Consider the following 21,909-nt stretch of genomic DNA (forward strand, 5'->3'; position numbering starts at 1 on the left):
CTTCCCCAAATTAATGCATCAGGGAGTTCAGAGCTAGGGTTTTATATCAGTGGTCTTCCCTTTTTTTGGCAGATACACTTTAACAGAGTTGGAAGGGACCTTGTAGATCATCTAGTCAACCCTACGCCCAAGCACACCTACACCATTTCTGACAGATGGCAGTCTCTTCTTGAAAGCTTCCAGTGATGAAGCTCCCACAAGTTCTGAAGGCAACTTCTGTTCCATTGGTTGATTGCTCTCACTGTCAGAAAATTTCTCCTTATTTCCAGGTTGAATCCCTCCTTGTTCCATTTCCATCCATTATTCCATGTCTGCCCTTTGGGTGCTTTGGGAAATAACTTGACCCCCACCTCTCCGTGGCAGCCCCTCAAATATTGGAACACTGCTATCATGTCTCCCTGGTCCTTCTCTTCACTAGACTAGCCATGCCCAGTTCCTGCAACCCTTCATCGTATGTTTTAGCCTCCCGTCCCCTAATCATCTTGGTTGCTCTTCTCTGCACTTTTTCTAGAGTCTCAACATCTTTTTTACAGTGCGGTGACCAAAACGGAATGCAGTATTCTAGGTGTGTTCTTACTAAGGCTTTACAGAATGGTCTTAGTACTTCCCTTGATCTTGATTGTATCCCTCTGTTAATGCAATTTAGAATTGTGTTGGCTTTTTTGGCTGCTGGTGTACACTATTGGCTCATATTTAATTGGTTAATTGGCAAAGTGTGTGCCTTATCATAAGCTGTCTTTTTTTTCCTTTTTCCATGATTTCTTTTCCAAGATTTCTTTTCCTTTTCCACGATTTCTAGTGTTGATTTAATAACTGTACGACTTTAGGGCATGATCAGAAAGAGGACATCAATACAACAACATATTGATTTGAAACCTGAAATATTTTTGCTGGGGATTTTACCAGAAATTTATAGTAAAGAAAATATATATTTGATTATCCATGTAATAACAGCAGCGAGGATTGTATTTGAACAGCACGGGAAAAGTGAAGAGATTCCTATGGATGAGAACATGATTAGGAATACCTTAGAATGTGCAGAAATGAATAGGTTATCACTGGCAAGTAAGGAACAAACTGAATATTATAGCACATGGAAACTATTCTACCGATAGTTAGAGAATAAATATGAAAGTTAGAAAAGAAAGTAGACTAGTGAAACATAGAAAATATATTAATAGAATAGAATTAAATAATTTAAGAATAAGATTATAATAGTATCAGAGATTATATATATAATGGAAGCAGTAAACTTACCTATTTCCCTGGCTCAGCTGATAAGGAGTAGAACCTTGTGGCTTAGTGGTTAACACATCTGCCTAAGATGTAATACAGCACAGGTTCTAATCCCCGTAAGGGTATGGCTAGCTGATGAGAGCTAAATAGCTTGAAATAGATCTATACTAGTCTCCCTTTATTTATTTATCAGCACAAATACAACACAAATATAACAAAGGCAACAGTAAAAATATTGGGTTTCTGTTCTGGATGGTCTCTTGTGACAAGCCGATAGACAGAGAATGGAAGCAGTAGACTTCCTCCCATATCTGGGCATACCAGGGGTTGTGACACTAAATACACACACACACACACACACACACACCACATAATGATCAGATAAATAATGAGTGTGATTGTAAATTTAACTGTTATTGCACAAGATATTTGTACCCAGAGGATACACTGTTTATTGGAAGATGGATTGTTTGTATTAAAATAAAATAAAATAAATTAATTGAAAATAAAAGAAAGAGGACATTATCCTGGGAGGTGCAAATAAAATCTCTCTCCCTCCCCCCACTCTCTCTCTCTCTCTCTCTCTTACATACACACACACACACACACACACACACACACACAAACCGCCTTCCTCTTCCCTTCTTCCGCATTTCCTGCCTGATGTAAAAATATATTTTCTGTTATTATGTAAGGGTGAGGTCTTCTGGCTGTGGCCTTCGTGAAAGAGGGGAGTAAACTACATCATTGCAAAATGCTGTTGGTTTACTAAACTCTGCAACTTCAGTGGAGAAGGAACTTTCTTGTCTTCAAGGAATCTGCCCTGAGTTTAACTTGCTGTTTGCTGACTTCCAAGAATAATGTATTAACCTTTTTTTTTTGGTTTGCAAAAGGATGGGCCCTTTAACATAAGTTTTCAGAATGGCATGGAAGCTGCTGAAGAGGGCAAGCAGGTGGACAAAAAAAAAATTAGAATTATTTTTTTAAAAAAAAGATAGGAAACATGCTTCTTTAGGCTAAGTTGCTTTTAACGTGGCAATTAATTAATGATCATGCTTGTCTTTCTTTTGACCATAACATGGAAGTGACTGGACATTGCTTTCTGCCCTGGTGTGTTTCTTTGCATCAAAGTCTAGTGCAGCTTTGGGACTTCTTGGTGATTTCCCATCCAGCTAGGAGTAGATTGAAGCCCACTTAGCTTGTTAACAACTGAATGACAAAATAACAGAATAACAGAGTTGGAAGGGACTTTGGAGATCTTCTAGTCCACCCCTTGCTCAAGCAGGAGATCCTATACCCTTTCAGACAAGTGACTGTCCAGTCTCTTCTTAAAAACCTCCATTGAGGAAGCACTCATAAAATCTGAAGGCCAGTTGTTCCATTAAGTTAATTGTCTTCAGTTTCAGGTTTCTTCTGTCCTTGATTAGCTTCCATTCCTTGTTTCTTGTCCTGCCCTTCTGGTGACTTGGAAAATAAATTGACCCGCTCTTCTTTGTGGCAGCCTCTCAAATACTGGAATACTGCTAACATGTCCCTTCTAGTTTTTTCAAAGTCTCAAAGAAGAGGAACTAAGTTGATTAAAGGCCTGGAGCAGAGGTGGGTTTATCGCCCCGTTCCAACCGGCATCCTCGTGCACGCGTTCAGTGCACGCATGCGTACTAGCGTCTGTGCGATGCTCCAGCTGCTCCTGGAGGATCAAGCAGGCGCTGTATGCATCCTGCGCATGCGTGGAAGCGCAGAACTCGTCAAAACCGGGTAAGAAACGCGGGCGGGCGGGTGGACCCTTCAGCGTTTCTGGAAGTTACTTACTTCTGGGTTCGCCGACCAACCGGTTCGCGGGGACCGCCGCGAACCGCCTGAAACCCACCCCTGGCCTGGAGGCTGAAACATAGGAAGAATAGTTGGAGGATTTGGGTTTGGTTAGTCTAGAGAAAAGAAGGACATGATAGCTGTATTCAGAAGCAACTGGCCATTCTTGGTTTTCCCTCTGGACGTTTTGCTTCTTCTCCAATTGTTTAGTTCTTTTGCAGGACCTTTTTATCCAGGGGTGAAATCCAGCAGGTTCTGACAGGATCTGGAGAACCGGTAGCGGAAATTTTGAGTAGTTCGGAGAACCGGCAAATGCCACCTCTGGCTGGCCCCAGAATGGGGTGGGAATGGAGATTTTGCAATATCCTTCACTCAGAAGTGAGGTGGGCATGGAGATTTTGCAGTATGACTCTGTAAACCACTTAGAGAGGGCTGTAAAGCACATATAAGTCTAAGTGCTATTGCTGCATTGCTAACTCTGGGCTCACAACTGTTCAGCCTTGAATTAAACCTGGAAGTTCCATCAGCAACAGCCAACAACCTTCCTTCAAAGCAATCTCTGTTGGTTAAGGATCAGTGGTGGGATTCAAATAATTTAACAACTGGTTCTCTGCCCTAATGACCAGCTGGGTAGGCGGGGCTCGGTGGTCATGTGACCGTGTGGGTATAGCCAACTCAAAGTCACTCACGCCAATGGGCGCTTTGCTTTAGCTGTTACCATGTAATAAGGGCTAACCGCAGAGGCAGTTTCTGTAAGCAGGGCAATAAAGATTAGGCTAGAAACAACACCAGAATGTTTCCTTCCTGCCTTCCTTACAGGATTCGCCCTGTAAAAATGGAAAAAACCAAAAGGAGATCTCTTTCAACAACTGGTTCTCCGAACTGCTTAGAAAGTTAACAATTGGTTCTCCTGAATAGGTGCAAACTGGCTGAATCCCACCACTGTTAAGCATTATAAATCTTTGGACTGCTTCTGGACTGGAAACGGTGTTCTGCAGTATACAGAACCTAAATGCGCATTGTTGCTGAATGTGTCTATCATCTGGAAAAAAAAACATATTTATATTCATCATCCAACCCAGGGGTGGGTTGCTACCGGTTTTACTACTGGTTTGCAACCCTCACGTGCGTGCACTGTTCAATGTAAATTGTTCTTTGCGCATGCGCAGAACAATTTACAGTGAACTGTGCATGTGCAGTGACTAAAAACCAAAATGGCGGCAACCCAGCGGTGGCGAGGAAACCGGTTCAGGGGTCTGGCAGACCTGGGTTGCTGCCGGTTCTGCGGCCCAGGCCGTGAGCCTTCACAACGCTCCAGCTGCTCAGTGGAGCATCGCACAAGCACTGTACGCGCCGTGCGCGGAAGGGCCAAAGACTTAAAACACCGGTAAGGAGCTTGGGCGTGCAGGTGGGCCTTCCGGAGCACCGTACCGGAATGGTATCCAGTGCTCCGGGCAGGCTCCAGTACTCCTGTACCGGGACGTACCACCTGCAACCCACCACTGGTTTGTATCAAGGAAATGTGCTGCAGCATGTAGTATATTCATTTAGTGACCGAAGTTACAACCGCACTGGAAATGTGACCTCAGGCCTTTGTCACATTTACGACCGTTGCAGCTTCCCCATGGTCACGTGATTAAATTTCGACATTTGGCCACTGGTTCATATTTATGACAGTTGCAGGGTCCCAGGATCATGTGATCCGATTTTGCGACCTTCTGACAAACAAAGGCAACGGGGGAAGCAAAGTGGAATCGGATTCACGATTTAACAACCATTCCAACTAACCTGACAACTGCAACGCTTCCCTTCTCAAGGACAGTCGTAAAATAGGGCAAAGCTCGCTTAACAAACGTCTCGCTTCCCAACAAAATTTGGGGCTCAGCTGTGGTCGTATGTCGAGGACCCCCTGCACCTGCTCAGTTCCTGGCATCCACAGAGTTAATTGTAATCTACTTTATTTTTTAGCCCAGTTAACTTTGGAAAGAAACTTCCTGCTGGAGTTTATGAAGCGGGACCCGAAGGACCCGGGGAGGAATGGGTGTGTCTGTGTTTGTTTGTGTGCGTGCGTGCTATGCCTCCTCTTGTTTGGAATCTTTTTTTATGCAACCAATATATATATATATTTGCTTAGGCAAAGCATTCCAGATTCATTTAGCTCCTAACCCCGATCTGATTTATCTTTGCCTTTCAGAACTTGCTAATTGGCATCTGTTAGGTTCTCCCTTGGGTTTAAACTCCTCCCTCTGAAATAATAATTTTAGGTTGGGGTAGCTGCAAACACTTGGCAAAAGCGTTCTGCAAACCTTTCATTATTGATATTTTGAGGGCATTCAAGGACACATACACTTTCAGGTGGTTTATAAATGGGGGTGTGGGGGTGGGGGAGAAATCCTTTTGGCATTAGAAGTAGCCCACATTCCTGTATTAACCATTAACAGAGGTTTTCATTGCACATACCTCTTGGTGCCTCTGGGCATGATAGAAGTCAGACCAGCTGGTCCTTCAAGGTCAGAGATAAAAATCACTTTTATTAGAATGGGCTCCAGACAAGTTCTTACAGTCCTCATATGGGACATGCCAAGCCCTCATTCCTAAAATGGGTAATGCTGGGGACTTAGGCGAACCACCTCCGGCAATTAAGGCTGTGAAATAAACAAGCAATTAAGGCTGTGAAATAAACAATCATTAGGTACAGTTATTTACAGCCCTCTCTAAGCGGTTTACAGAGTCAGCCTATTGCCCCCACACACAATCTGGCTCTTCATTTTACGGACCTCAGAAGGGTGGAAAGCTGAGTCAACATTGAGCCAATCAGAATTGAACTGCTGGCTATACAGTGGTGGGATTCAAATAATTTAACAACCAGTTCTCTGCCCTAATGACCAGCTGGGTAGGAGGGGCTCGGTGGTCATGTGACTGGGTGGGCGTGGCCAACTCAACGTCACTCATGTCGATGGGCGCTTCGCCTTAGCTGTTACAATGTAATAAGGGTTGACTGGAGAGGCAATTTCTGTAAGCAGGGCAATAAAAATTAGGCTAGAAATACCAGAATGTTTCCTTCCTGCCTTCCTTACAGGATTAGCCTTGTAAAATGGAAAAAAAAACAAAAAGAGATTTATTCCAACAACTGGTTCTCCGAACTGCTTAGAAAGTTAACAACCGGTTCTCCCGAATAGGTGCGAATTGGCTGAATCCCACCACTGTGGGAGTGGCTGAATTAGAGCCATGGCACAGTGGTTAGAAAGCAGTACTGTAGGCTAACTCACTGCTCACTCCAGGAGTTCGATTCTAACTGGTTCAAGGTTGACTCAGCCTTCCATCCCTCCGAGGAGGCTAAAATGAGGGCCCAAATTGTTGAGGGCAATTTGCTGACTCTGTAAACTGCTTAGAGAGGGCTGTAAAGCACTGTGAAGCAGCGTATAAGTCTAAGTGCTATTGCTATATTGCTAACTCTGGGCTCAGAAATTTTCAGCCTTGAATTAAACCTGGAAGTCCCATCAGCAACAGCCAACAACCTTCCTTCAAAGCAACCTCTGTTGGTTAAGCATTATAAACCTTTGGACTGCTTCTGGACTGGAAACGGTGTTCTGCAGTATACAGAACCTAAATGCACATTTTTGCTGAATGTCTCTGTCATCGCGGGGAAAAAAACAATTTAGATTCATCATCCAACCCAGGGGCAGTTTGCTACCGGTTTTATTACTGGTTTGCAACCCGCACGAGCGTGCACTGTTCAATGTAAATTGTTCTTTGCACATGCACAGAACAATTTACAGTGAACTGTGCACGTGCAGTGAGTAAAAACCAAAATGGTGGCAACCCAGGGGTGGCGAGGAATCCGGTTCAGGGGTGTGGCAGGCCTGGGTCGCTACCGGTTCTGCGACCCAGGCCTGAATTCCACTACCGGTTCATCCGAACCAGGCCGAACCACGAGCAACCCACCTCTGATCCAACCATCCAGCCCAGAGCTGTGGTGGCACAGTGGTTAGAATGCAGTACTGCAGGCTACTTCTGCTGACTGCCAGCTGCCTGCAATTTGGCAGATCAAATCTCACCAAGCTCAAGGATGACTCAGCCTTCCGTCCTTCCGAGGTGGGTAAAATGAGGACCCAGATTGTTGGGGGCAAGAGGCTGACTCTGTAAACCGCATAGAGAGGGCTATAAAGCACTGTGAAGCGGTCTATGAGTCTAAGTGCTATTGTTATATTACTAACTCTGGGCAGTATACAGAACCTAAGTGATATTGCTATCTTTCCATGCACCAACTGACCTATGGCTTGTTGAATAAGTAAAAATGGACGTATTGAGCTCAGCTCTTGTTTCTCTTAACATTGTTTGTGACATGGACATCATTCAAAACTAAGCCACAGGCCATGAAATGCACCTCAGAGTGTCTGAGATCCAGCATTATGGGAAGTGAAACATAAAAGCCAGGGGTGGGGAGGATGGGCACCAGAGAACTTCCTCAAAAAGGATTTGGTGGCACTTTTGTAGCTTAAGGTAGGAACTTTCATGGACAATTTATTGTATTGAGACTTAGGGTTTGGTCTTGAAGGGTTTTACAACAGGGGTGGGCTTCAAAAATTTCAGCAATGGGTTCTCTGTCTGGTTGCTGGGTGGGTGTGGCCATGGTGGGCATGGCCTAGTCAGCCTCTTGCACCACGGCGACCATTTTCTCCTTCCCCAGGCTCCGGAGGCTTTCCTTGAACCTCTGGGAGGGCAAAAACTGCTTCCCCCAGTCTACGGAGGTCCTCTGGAGGGCCAATTTCTGGCCTTCATGAACTTTCAGGAGGCCCATTTACTCCCCCCTCCCCAAGCCTCCGTGCAGGACCTACACTTACCTCGCAGCCAAAATTAGCCACGTGGAGACTCCTGGGAGGGGACGGGTAGGGTGGGAGTGGCCAGACAGGGATGGGATTTGGAGGTTCTCCGAACTGGCCATAACGTTAGCTACAGGTTCTCCCGAACCCGGGTAAATCCATAACAGCCGACTCCTAGGTTACAAAGATCAAACGCCTTAACAGGAGATAGGATTGTCTCCACTTCATTCTGGTCATTGTGGTAATTGCTGTGTAAAACCCCACTGAGGCCTTCAGGCATTGCCAGCCATGTCCGTGCTTGTAGAGGAGAAAAGTGGAAAAAAGAAATATGACTAGATTTTCCTCGAAGATGTTTGGAAATATATTTTTTTTAGCAGTTGATTTACACTCCAGCATCTTAAGAAAGCACTCATCTCGAGGTGTTGATGGTAAGCCCGTTTAACGGGTTGGTTAAAAGAAGAGCTGCCATTTTAATTAACGAAACCATTGGACAAATGCCAGCATCTATTTTGGCTAATTGGCACGGCTTGATTCAGTTCAGAGAACTACACTTCTGGTTTCCGAACTGGATGGACACCAGGTGATCCAGGTAGGAAGAAATGCCTTTTAGGTTTCATTCCTCCAGGTGCCATCTACCAGCCAATGCCATCTGGCTATTACCCGGGGGAGGGCCTTCTCTGTGGCAGCTCCGGCCCTCTGGAATGAACTCCCCGCAGGGATTCGGACCCTCACCTCTCTCCAGGCCTTCCGAAAAGCCGTCAAAACCTGGCTTTGCCGGCAGGCCTGGGGGTGATGAGTTCCCTCCCCTCTTGACATGTATGGTTGTGCGACTGTTGCCTATTTTTATTATTAGTATTTCGTTTTTATGTTCCCCTTTTCCCCCTTTTGAATTGTTCGCTGCCCTGAGTCCTCCCGGAGAAGGGCGGCATACAAATAATAAAATTCTATTCTATTCTATTCTATAAGTTATCAGAACAGAAATAACAGAGTTGGGAGGGACCTTGGAGGTCTTCTAGTCCAACCACCTGCTCTGGTAGGAGACCTTATATCCCTGATGGTGAACCTATGGCACGCGTGCCATAGGTGGCACGTGGAGCCATTTCTGAGGCATGTGAGGCATTGTCCTGTCAGCTCCAGCGTGATTTTCTGCCATTTTTTGCCCTCTGGAGGCTTCCCTGAAGCCTTGGGGGGGGGGGGGACCGCACAACGTGCAAACCGGAAGTTTGGGAATGGACTTCCGGTTTGCATGTTGCGCCGTTTTTTGCCCTCCCCAGGCTCCTAGAAAGCCTCTGGAGCCAGGGGAGGGCAAAAAACGGACCTACTGGGCCCACAGGAAGTCAGAAAATGGGCCGTTTCTGGCCTCCAGAGGGCCTCGTGGGGGGCATTCGCACTCTCCCCAGACTCCATGAAAGCAGTGCGCGCATGCGTGGGGTAGCGGGGGGGGGAAGGCGTGGGGGGCATTAAATTATGGGGGTGGGCATGTAAGAGCGCATGATAGCTTGCTTGTGATAGTTTGGGTGTTTTTGGCACCTGAGGCTAAAAAGGTTCACCATCACTGCCCTATACCACTATGGACAAATGGCTGTTCGTTTTCATTTCGTTTTGTTTTATTGAGCTTGTATGCCGCCCATTCCCGAAGGACTCCAGGCGGCTTACAATAAAACAAGGGAAGGGGAAAATACACAAGACAACATATTAAAATATACAACAGTCACAATTTCCGAGGGGCTGGATATTTTGAAAGCCCCCCGGCCTGCTGGAGCAGCCAGGACTTAACGGCTTTGTGGAAGGCCGGGAGGGTAGTGAGGATCCGGATCTCCATGGGGAGATCGTTCCAGAGGGCTGGAGCTGCAACAGAGAAGGCTCTCCCCCGGGAAGTCGCCAGCCGACACTGGCTGGCAGATGGGATCCGGAGAAGGCCTAACCTGTGTGATCTAATCAGTCTATGGGAGGTAATCGGCAGGAGGCGGTCTCTCAGTTCAATCTCTTCTTACAAACTTCCAATGTTGGAGCACCCACAACTTCTGGAGGCAAGTCGTCCCGCTGATTAATTCTCATCGTTGGGAAATTTCTCCTTAGTTCTAGGTTGCTTCTCCCCTTGATCAGTTTCCATCCATTGTTTCTTGCCTTGCTTTCTAGTACTTTAGCAAAATAAGATTGAAACCCATCGCTTTTCTTCAGCTTCACTTGAACCTCCAAGAACTCAAGGACTTTATTTGCTTTTTGATAACGAGTTAGTGGGGTAAGATTATACAGTATTGTTTAAATGTTGTGTTTGAGTTCGTAGGAGTTTTGTTGAGGCTGCGATCTGCATTCTTTTCTAAGCCTGTGTCTAAATAGCAGCATTTTATCAGGAATACCCTTAAAAATTGAAGTGTGTGGACGTCACACACATCTATAACTGTGTAAGCAGAGTAGCTATCAGAGACCATTGTGTTTCCCCCACCCAAAAAATGAAATTAAAAATAAAGCAAAGTTGGGGCAACTAATTATGTGATGTTTTACCTTAAGGCAGCAAAACATTAAAGGTACAGATTCTGCTTTGCCAAAAATTTTGTAGTGGGAAAAACACCTGCCTAACTTAGGTATTTGCATTCTTGTTCGAACAATTCAAGGTTGTATTGCAAAATCCTGAGAATCTAATTTTCTATGTCATATGTGTCACCTGGCATTTTTTGCTTGGCTCCCTGATAAACCACTTTTCAAACCAATCGCTAAGCCCCATCAAATTAATTGAGAGTTACTTAAAACTTTAAAAGCATACTGCATGTGGCAATTTAAAACACACAGGCAATCAAATTGGGTTCAACTCATGATGATTGTGCCTACAATTGCTTGGTATCCAAATCTGACTTTAATCATGTAAATTACACTCTACCAGAACTGACAGAAAGTCACTTGAAAAGATTAGAAGCGTTTGAAATGTGGATTTACAGACGGATGTTACATATAAGTTGGGTTGAGAAAATCGGAAATGAGGAGGTGATAATAACAATAGTACTTAGACTTATATACCGCTTCATAGTGCTTTACAGCCCTCTCTAAGTGGTTTACAGAGTCAGCATATTGTCCCCCAACAATCTGGGCCCTCGTTTTACCTGCCTCGGAAGTATGGAAGGCTGAGTCAACCTTGAGCCTGGTGAGATTCGATCTGCCAAACTGCTGGCAACCGGTGATCAGCAGAAGTAGCCTGCAGTACTGCACTCTAACCACTGCACCACTGTGGCTTTGATAAGCCATGTGGGAAAGCCAAGGAAAACCATAAAAAAGCGAAAGTTAGAATATTTGGGGCATGTGATGCAACACCCAGGAAAAAATATGGCATCCTTCACTTAATCCTCCATGGAAAGATTGAAGGCAAATGAGGTCCAGGCAGAAGAAGAACATCAGGGCTTCAAAATCTAAAGGACCAGTTTGGACAAAACTCAACAGCACTTTTTCCTGTGGCTGTTGATAAAAATAAGATCTCCAACATGATCGCCAATGTCCAATGCCTGATATGGCACAAGGAGAACTCTTACCAGTGACATTCCTTTGATTTCTTTGATGTCATCCATCCACACATTGTCTTCCCTGCTCCTCCTTGCCTCAACCATACCAAGCTTAATTTTTTCTGGTCCTTCATCCATGTTCATCAAATATCCAAAATATACTATATGATGCTCTAGTTGGTGATGGTACCTTAATCGATCTTCTGGTCCAGGACTGGCTGATTATTTGAAAGACATCTTGTCATTTTTATCCCACTCCCAATGTCACAGATTAGGGCGTGCTTGCCATCAGAAATACTTTAATTGGATGTATTCAGATCTTTGATGTCATATCTTTAACCATCATGATTGTCTAGGTTTTTACTGCCTTCCTCCCAGAACGAACTTCTGCTTTATTTCTCCAGTACACCATTTGTCTTATCTAATCTTGAGGTTATGAAAACATAATTATTCACAGTCATCAATCTTCCCTGTCAACTGTACACTTTGAACGAAATGCCTTCTTGAAGCTTCTTGTTAAAGGATTGGCCATGAAGTGTTGGATTGGAATGTCTGTGGGGTGGAATTAACTGTTGGATTGGAAGTGCTACACTGCTTTCATCCAGTCCAGAAAAGAGGCATGTCAGGTTGGAAGACACTGTGGATGTAGATTTATTTGGCCTAGTGAAGGTGTTGGAATTCCTCAAAGCAGGCAATAAGCATTTGGGAGCAAAGGGTTCTGCTAATGCAGAGGACAATCATCTGTGATCATTATAGCAATAGCACTTAGACTTATATACCACTTTACAGTGCTTTGAAAGCCCTCTCTAAGCAGTTTTACAGAGTCAGCATATTGCCCCCAACAATCTGGGTCCTCACTTTACCGACCTCAGAAGGGTAGAAGGCCAAGTCAACCTTGAGCCTGGTGAGACTTGAACTGCCAAATTGCACGCAGCCAGAAGTCAGCAGAAGTAGCCTGCAGTACTGCACTCTAAACACTGCGCCACCGTGGCTCATCATCATGGCCATAATTTAAATGGTTTGCTTAGAGATAAACTGAGGTTGCCTTGTAGTCATCCTTGGCCATTCAGTTGTGTTCGACTCTCGGCCAGTCTATTGATCAACACCCTCCAAGCCCCACTATCTCGCACCACCTCCTTCAGATCCACCCTGGTCATCCCAGTGTCATCCTTTATAGCAGGGGTGTCAAACTAGCGGCTCATGGGCTGGATGCGTCACGCGCAGGCCACGCCCACCCCAGTTCCACGAAGGGGAAAACATTGTGGAGCATCACATGATGGTAATATAACACAGTGAGTTTGACATCCGTGCTTTATAGTGTCCAGCCAGTGGATACTTGGGTGGCCCCTTCTCCTTTTGTCATTGATCACTCCCAGCAGCATTGACTTTTTGAGTGAGTCAGCTCTCATGACAAGACCAAAGTATGACTCTGCCTTTGTTCGACGATCTTGGCTTCAAGTGATATTTTTGGCGAGGTTTGGTCTAGGGCTTCTTTGTTATTTTTGCAGTCCATGAGATGCTTGATAGTCACCACGGTTCAAGGGTGTCCATCTTTCTCCTGTTTGCCTTTTGCAGAGCCCACGTTTTTGGTGGCGCAGTGGTTAAATGCAGCACTGCAGGCTACTTCAGCTGATTGCAGTTCTGCAGTTCGGCTGTTCAAATCTCACCGGCTCAGGGTTGACTCAGCCTTCCATCCTTGACTCAGCCTTCCATCCTTCTGAGGTGGGTGAAATGAGGACCCGGATTGTTGGGGGCAATATGCTGACTCTGTAAACTGCTTAGAGAGCGCTGAAAGCCCTATGAAGCGGTATATAAGTCTAACTGCTATTGCTATTGCTATTTGCAGCCATATATAGTAATTGGAAAAAAAATTGTTGTGTTAACTAATCTGCATTTGATTTTGAGGCCGATGTGTTTACTCTTCCAGATGTTATTCATGCCAGATGTTGCAGCTCTTCCAAGTGCTGTATATCCCTTCTGATCTCAGGGCTGCAGCCACGATTTTGGTCGATTCTGGAGCCCAGGGAGTTGAATTCCTTTAAAGTTTGGGGGGTCGATCTGCATTCTGACCTGTGTGTTCTCTGCAGTTGTCGCTATCTTTCTTTTCTTGATGTGAAGGTGCAAGTCCAGATTTTTCAAGTTGAGCTGGAACTGTTGTCACAACTCAGGTTGCAGTGTGTTAACAAACATAGGCTGATCTCTCAAAAGCAAATCACTGGGGTGGGAAAACCTTCTATGGGTGAAGATTACACTCTGCTGATTTAGCTCAACTCCCAAAACTCCTGAAATGAAAAGCTTCTGGTTAAGAGGCTGTTAGGGACTTTCTGTATCTGAAGCTGTTTGGAATAGTCAACCCGTAATACTTCCTCCGACTTTCTGGGTAGAAAGCTTCTTGTCATGCCTTCAGCCGTCTTTTCTTTTGGATCTTTGGCCTGCCATACTTTCTATTATTCTACTATGCATTTTCTATTGTGGGAAAATGGGAGGGGGAATTGTATGGAGTTAGATAGGATGTAGCCGTAACAAAATTCTTTCTAGAAAACCAAGGTCATTCTTCGTCTCTGCACTTCTGCACCTGACCGGAACTGGATGGGTAGAATTGTCAGCATGGCAGTGGAAGATTGGACCATGTGATGGACTTGTGGGTATGGGGGCAGGATCTTGAACTTTCAACTGGGTGGGGAAACTGGGAAGCTTTCAGATGTGGGTTTTCCCAGATGTGCCAACATGGCTCTCTAAATAAATTGGAACTTTGAGGAACTATTTGGAACCCTGTCAAGCTATTTCCCAAAGGACCCGAAGGCCAAACAAGGAATAATGGATGGAAACTGACCAAGAAGAGATTCAACCTAGAAATAAGGAGGAACTTTCTGACAATGAGAACAATCAAGCAATGGAACAGAAGTTGCCTTCGGAAGTTGTGAGAGCTTCATCACTTGAGACTTTCAAGAAGAGATTGGACTGCCATTTGTCAGAAATGCTGTAGGGTCTCCTGCTTCAGTGGGGGAGCGGGTTGGACTAGATGACCTACAGAGTCCCTTTCAACTCTGTTAATCTGTTAATCATCTAACAACTTTCCAAAGCAAGCATCATAAGTGGAGCGAAAGAGAACTTTCAGACTGGATGTTGGAAGGTAGAAATGTCACAATGGACTTGAGATGATGTAGAACCTCTCCAAGCCAACTTAGGCGATCACCAACCCAGAACACCATCGCTGATGTCTTTCTCATTGGACACAGAGATGACAGAAATTTGTCACAGCTCAGGTTTTCTCCCAGGGCCAAAGGCAGGGGCAGAACAAAGCATCTACCTAATGCAGGCATTTGGGGGGCAGAGCAAATTGTCTCTCTATCCCATAATCCTGGATGCCCAGGAGTCATGTTTAAGATTTTTCAAGTGTCTTGGAATGAAGGTGAGCGGGGTGAATAGCACACAGTAAATGGGTCAAGAGTTTTCCAGACTTTTTAAATTTGTGGCAGTAATTCAGAAAGTTCCTTTGTTTCTTTTGTAAACTAAGTTAATTAAGCCTGTTTTGGAATCTACAATACAACATTTGAGAGTTTCCTGTCCTGGTTTTTAGCCAGTCTGGTCAGAGATGGTTCCTGAGGGCCCAGGAAAATAATTCAGGGTCTCAAATTGCCTTCTCCTGTCCTAAGTTAACCTGCTGTGATTGGAACAATGTTCAATTTGCATTGAAGACCCCCCTTTCTCTCCCCTTCTGGTAGATTCACAAATGGAGAAGACCCTTTTCCCCGTTGTGTATCAGTTTATCTTGTGCCATGCTTGCAAAGACACCCCCAAGGCTCTGAAAAATCTTGCTTCCTTCAAGAATTGCTCATTGCTCTCTTTCTTTCTTTCTTTCTTTCTTTCTTTCTTTCTTTCTTTCTTTCTTTCTCTTTCTCTGTTTTTCTTTTTCTCTCTCTTTCTTTCTCTCTCTCTTTCTTTCTTCATCGCTCCCTTCCCCCTCCCTCTCTCTGTGTTTGTATGTCTGTGTGTGTCTCTGTGTGAATGTTTACAACTTCAGCAGCTTCTGAATCATGTTTTAGCATTGAAGAACCCCTTGGGGCAGACCCAAGTTGGCTCTGGGTTTGTAATCTTCTACTGCTGAGGTTTTTTTTTAAAGTATTTTACATAGTTTGTTTATGATTTGGTCTCTTTATTGGATTTTCTTGTGGTTTACAAATTTTCTTAGCTTTATCAGAATATAGAATACAATGGAAAATAAAAAACAGTGAGGAAAGAGGGGAAGGAAAAAAAGGGAAGGGGAGAGAAAATGAGGGATAGATTGGAGAAAAAGAGGAAAAATGTTGTTGACACTCTTTAGCACAATAGAAGAAAGCAATATTACAGCCTTTTACTTTTTACTTTTACAGGTTAGTATATCCTAGTCGTTTCCGCAGTATAACAAACCCATCCAACTGGCAATACCCAAATGAAAGTTTCACTTTTTTCCATCACAAACACGAAACCCAGAAGCGCTTCCCAAATGGAAACACGATGAGATCTATTATCCTCTTCGAATAAAGCCATTCTTTATAGGATTTTCAACATTTCAAGAGAAATGTTAACCACGGCCACAGACCCTGGTATATACATAATGTATTTATATCTCTGCTATGCTTTCGGCAGCTGTTGCCTTCAAATGGGCAAAACCTGCCCACTGAAACCCTCCTGCAGGGAACGAATTGAGCAATTGTGCAAGGAGGAAGACAGATGCAGCAACATCTGTAACTGATAGAGAGCATCCATCCTCGGTGTCTGTCCATGTGCTTGCAGGGCAAGAAGTTTGTGTTTGTGTGTGTGTGTGTGTTTATTGCACTCACACTTCCTTTTCCCTTGAGCCTCTGTCTGCTTTCTGAAAACTGATCCAGGTGTTGTAATTTCAAAGCATAGCATGCATAATCTGTGGGGGCTCTCCTTCCAGGATCCCTCGTCACTCCCTTCTCTTTTGGGATTTCAGTTTTACTAGGGAGATGGCCAGGGGTAGGATTCAGCCGGTTCGGGTGAACCAGATGCTATTTTTGCATCTGGTTCGCCGAACCGGTAGTTGGAAGGACTGGCTGTCCTGCCACTCCCACCCATGGGCCCATTCATCATGTCAGGTTTAGTTTAGTTTATTTCATTTGTATGCCGCCCTTTTCCCCCGAGGGGGACTCAGGGCGGCTCACAACTCAAGGGCAGGGCCCGTGTGGAGGCTCTGGGAGGGCGAACAATGGGCCTTCTGGAAGTTCCAGGGAGGATGTCCCCATTATTCTGTTATTCTGACATGAAGAATTAAGGTGTTTTTAAAAAAAAAAAAAAAAAAAACTGTGATTACTAAATAATTGCAGCCAAATATAAACACAATAGAACTCAGAAAACAATATTTGAATGATGCCCTTTTAAAAAAAAGACTGTGATACGCTGCTTATCCCAAAGGTGTTTTTTTTTTTCAAGAGGCACCTGGACTTTCTGGATTTTCTTTGAAGGCGTTTCGCTTCTCATCCTAGAAGCTGCTTTCTTTTTCAGCTTGTTGGATGAGACGTTTCGTCCTTCAGCAGGAGGTTGGACTAGTAGACTTCCAAGGTCCCTTCCAAGTGTGTTATTCTGTTATCTGTATTCAAGCGAGAACGAGGGAAAGGGTTATCCCAGTGTAGATTACCGTTCCTGTTTTACAAGATCCCTCCAGAAATACAGGCTGTTAAGCAAGCTCTGCGTGCAACAACTTTCCTTTCTCAATTGTTTATGTAGCCTCTGTCTTCTTCTAAAGAACAGATCCTTGGCATCTGAATCCAGCCTCAGGTGACCAAACTTCTCCCATATTTCCTAGTAGAAATAGGGGACTGGAGACTTAAAACATATGAAGAACAGTTGCAGGAACTGGGTATGTCTAGTTTAATGAAAAGAAGGACTAGGGGAGACATGATAGCAGTGTTCCAATATCTCAGTATCTCAATATTTCAGGAGTTACCACAAAAAAGAAGGAGTCAAACTATTCTCCAAGGCACCTGAGGGTAGAACAAGAAGCAATGGGTGGAAACTAATCAAGGAGAGAAGCAACTTAGAACTGAGGAGAAATTTCCTGACAGTGAGAGCAATTAATCAGTGGAACAACTTGCCTCCAGAAGTTGTGAATGCCCCAACACTGGAAGTATTTAAGAAGATGTTGGATAGCCATTTGTCTGAAATGGTATAGGGTTTCCTGCCTAGGCAGAGGATTGGACTAGAAGACCTCCAAGGTCCCTTCCAACTCTGCTATTGTATTGTATTGTATTGTATTGTATTGTATTGCATTGCATTGCATTGCATTGCATTGCATTGCATTGCATTGCATTGCATTGCATTGCATTGCATTGCATTGAATCTCATCTTTTGAAGATCAATGCAATAACTTTTAAGGAGTAGATGAAAGACATTGGTTTTCCATTTTGACCCAAAAAATTTGAATCAGTGTTAGGATGAGAACTAATTTGTGTTCCTCAAGTTGTAATAACTTTTATAAAATGAATTCTTTAAATATTCATCTGGAGTCAAGGGAATATAACTGGGTGAAGGGCTTGATAAGGAGAAGGCAGAAAATGACCAAAATCTGGAAAATATTTCAGCAATATTTAAGTCAATGAAACTTATTTGGTGATGTTGTAAGTATGAAGGGTCCTATATACATAGTGAAATATTTACAGGCATATTTCCCCTGTACGCTGAATATCAAGAAATGTTGCATTTTTGAAGAGGTAATCTTTGGAAAACCGTGTAGTGACCAAAACTAATAATCCATGGAAATACATTTAAATCCCTGCCAATTGCATAGTGAGGTAAATTACTTTCTCTTGCAGGGGAAGATGACATGGACATTTTAAGGGCTTTTCAGTTGACAAAAGGTAGATAATATCTTCTGTATTCCATAGAATCCCCATAAGAAGAGGACACTGTATTGGATTTTGAAGGGATAGAGACTATTTTTAGCCTAGCGATTTAATAATAGCAATAGCACTTAGACTTATATACTGCTTTACAGTGTTTTACAAGAGCCGAGGTGGTGCAGTGGTTAGAGTGCAGTACTGCAGGCCACTTCAGCTGACTGCTATCTGCAGTTCGGCCGTTCAAATCTCACCGGCTCAGGGTTTGAGTCAACCTTCCATCCTTCCGAGGTGGGTGAAATGAGGACCCAGATTGTTGTTGGGGGCAATATGCTGATTCTATAAACCGCTTAGAGAGGGCTGAAAGCCCTATGAAGCGGTATATAAGTCTAACTGCTATTGCTATTTACAGCCCTTTCTAAGCAGTCTACAGAGAAAGTATATTACCCCCAACAATTTGGGTCCTCCTTTTTACCACCTTGGAAGGATGGAAGGCTGAGTCAACCTTGAGCCTGGTGGGATTTGAATTGCCAAATTGCAGGCAGCCGGCAGGCAGCAGAAGTAGTCTGCAGTTCTGCCCTCTAACCACTGCGCCACCGTAGTTCAATAAATCCATATTTGGAATCTTTTATACATCTAAAATGCAGGTGGTCCTCAACTTACAACCCCAGTTGAGCTCAGAATTTATGCTGCTAAGTGATAAATTTGTTACTTGACTTTTGCCCTGTAAGACTTTTCTTACTGCAGTTGTTAAGTGAATCACTGCAGTAATTCAGTTAGTAGCACGTTGTTGTTAAAGGAATCTGGCTTCCCCGTTGACTTTGCTTTGTGGGAAGGTCACAAAAAGGGGTCACGTGACCCCGAGAGACTGCAATGGTCATAAGTATGAACCAGTTGTCAAGCATCTGAATGTAAATCATGTGGCCAAGGGAATGCTAAAACGGTCACAAGTGTGAGAAATGGTCATAAATAACCTTTTTCACTGTCGTTGTAACTTCAAATGGTTATTAAATGAGCTGATGTAAATCCAGGACTACCTATACACTGGCTCCTGCAGATATTGGTGTAATGATTATAGATTAAAGACAAAACTCAGAAGTATAGTAACATTTATTCTAATGAGAGTGGTACTTTTCAAGCTTGATATCTTTAAAATGTGTGGACTTCATGTCCCAGAATTCCTGAGGTAACATATTGTCTGGGAATCTTAAAGTTGTCATGGTTGAAAAACTCTCAACTAAAGTAACACATCTTTTCCTACAATGTCCAAGAAGACAGAAATCTGTGTCTTCCCTTGACCATCAAGGTCATTGGATCACCTTGGGTTGGTCAATTGTAGCCTCAGATATCCCCCAGGGTTGTTGCAAAATGGGTAGGAAGAAAACCATTATAAAATAGTTGGAGGATAGCAATAGCGCTTAGACTTATCTACTGCTTCATAGTGCTTTACGGCAGTCTCTAAACAGTTTACAGAGTCAGAATATTGCCCCTGATGGGTCCTCATTTCACCGACCTTGGAAGGATGAAGTGCTGAGACAACCTTGAACTGGTCAGGATCGAACTGCTGACAGTCGGCAGAATTAACCTTCAATACTGCATCCCACTGTGACTCAGGATGGATGGTGAAGAGATAAAATTAATGCAATTAGTTACATGTCCCTTTCAGGTTTTTATTTGGACAAAAAAATAATAATATAAAAGTTCTACTTCTTTGGAATGGAGTTAAGTTGCAAAGAAGCTGTCAACTTTGCATAGACTTTATATAAATATGGTGGGGTTTTTTTGTATCTTTCTTGTCCCCAAATCGGTGCATGTCCGAATGAAATATTTAAGATGTTAGCTTTAGACCATAACGATATCTGGAAAGGTTTTTCTGCTGGTTCCTGTTGTTGTGATCAAAATAAACCAATCCCAAGACCAGAAAGCTTTCCTTTCCCTTATTTTTCAGCTCCCTTTTCTTTTCTTTTTTTTTTAGTTCAAAAGTTTTATTTCTTTTAAAACAAACAATTCATCATTCCTCAATCAGTAAGACATCGAAGTACAATTTTTTGTGTGTCAAAATAATTCTAGTTTACCACCAAATTCTTGTCTAGCCTAATGTATACCCCTCCCTCCACCCCCCAACCCCCCTCCTCCTTCCCCCCCCCGACTTCCCAGAACCCGTACACGGTATGGATTTTTAACAAACACAGTCTAAAATCTATTGAGAAAAAAGAAATGAAGAAATTAATGACATTCTACATTGACCTTAGCTGCTTCTTGCTGAACTAACTTTAAACAATTTAAATCATTTCTGATCTTAAGCATAGGCTAACTGGAATTTCTTGGTCCCGTATTTATTTTGTATATAGTCAATCCATTTTTTCCAGTCTCGTTTATATCTCTCATTTGAGTGATCTTTAATATATGCCGATATTTTAGCCATCTCGGCTAAGTTTGTAACTTTCAGTGTCCTTTCTTGGGTTGTAGGAAAGTCTTCCTTCTTCCAGTATTGCGCCACCAACAGTCTTGCTGCCGTTATTAGGTGCAGAATCAAGTTAGTCTCTACCACTGTAAAATCAGTACATATACCTAGTAAGAATAACTGAGGAGTAAACTTTATCCTTCTTTTAAAGATATTTTGCATAATCCACCATATTTTTATCCAGAATGCCTTAACCTTTTGGCTCCCTTTCCTTCTTGTTGAGACTGCAAGAGATAGTTTTGTCTTGCATAATCTTGTCCCTCGAAGAGCCTCCAAGTTTTAAGCCCGTCCTCTCTCCTTTGTATCTTAAAAAGCCAGCGCTGCATCTTTGCAATGTTGATCTGGCGTGACTGGAAGGATAACCACGGGACAGTTGCATTTTTCCTTGTATCTGCTTTTTTCAAGGTTTGTTTTGGGTATTTTTGGGAACAGGAAATGGAATTTCTGTGGTATTCAAACATCTGTCTTTTGGCTTTGACATTCTGCTGAAGCAGAAGCTTCACACGTTCATTTGCCACACATATAAAAATGCAAAGTTTTCTTTACAATGTTGTAAGTAAAGTAAAGGTTCCCCTTGCACATATATGTGCTAGTCGTTCCCGACTCTAGAGGGCGATGCTCATTTCCGAATACATCTCCATGGTCATGTGACTGGCATGACTAAACGCCAAAGCCACACAGAACGCTGTTACCTTCCCACCAAAGGTGGTTCCTATTTTTTCTACTTGCATTTTTACAAGCTTTCGAACTGCTAGGTTGGCAGAAGTTGGGACAAGTAAGGGGAGCTCACTCCGTTACGCGGTGCTAGGGATTCGAACCGCCCAACTGCCGACCTTTCTGATTGACAAGCTCAGCGTCTTAGCCACTGAGCCATCGTGTCAATGTTGTACAATGTTGTAGGTCTCTGCTAATGAAATACATTACTTCATAGCTCGTGGTTGGCTTTCCAGCTAAATCTGCAATTAATGCCAAGAGTTTGCAACTTTAATCTTTATTTATTAAGCTTGTTTTCCACTGTTCTTCCTTAGAGCTCTCTACTCCTATAGAGAGGCAGGGAGGGAAGCCAAATGTAATGTTTTAAGGAGAAAGGAATCTTGGGGAAAGCCAAATATAAATGTAGCAAGGAGAAAAGAATCTAATGTGGTTCTGTCAGAGAAGATAGTGCTCTTCAACAATATCCTGAGTTGAGAAGTGACCTGTTTTCTCCACACTCCTTTGAATTCAGAAAAACAGAACACAGAGTTGGA

At 43.4% G+C, this 21,909-nt stretch overlaps 1 protein-coding gene across 1 annotated transcript in view; it reads left to right on the forward strand.

The window, feature by feature from the left end:
• TBC1D4 (TBC1 domain family member 4) overlaps positions 1-21,909 on the forward strand; it is a 108,247-nt gene that overhangs the window by 30,834 nt on the left and 55,504 nt on the right.

The sequence above is a fragment of the Thamnophis elegans genome, chromosome 11, assembly GCF_009769535.1.
Source record: "Thamnophis elegans isolate rThaEle1 chromosome 11, rThaEle1.pri, whole genome shotgun sequence".
Lineage (NCBI taxonomy): Eukaryota > Metazoa > Chordata > Lepidosauria > Squamata > Colubridae > Thamnophis > Thamnophis elegans.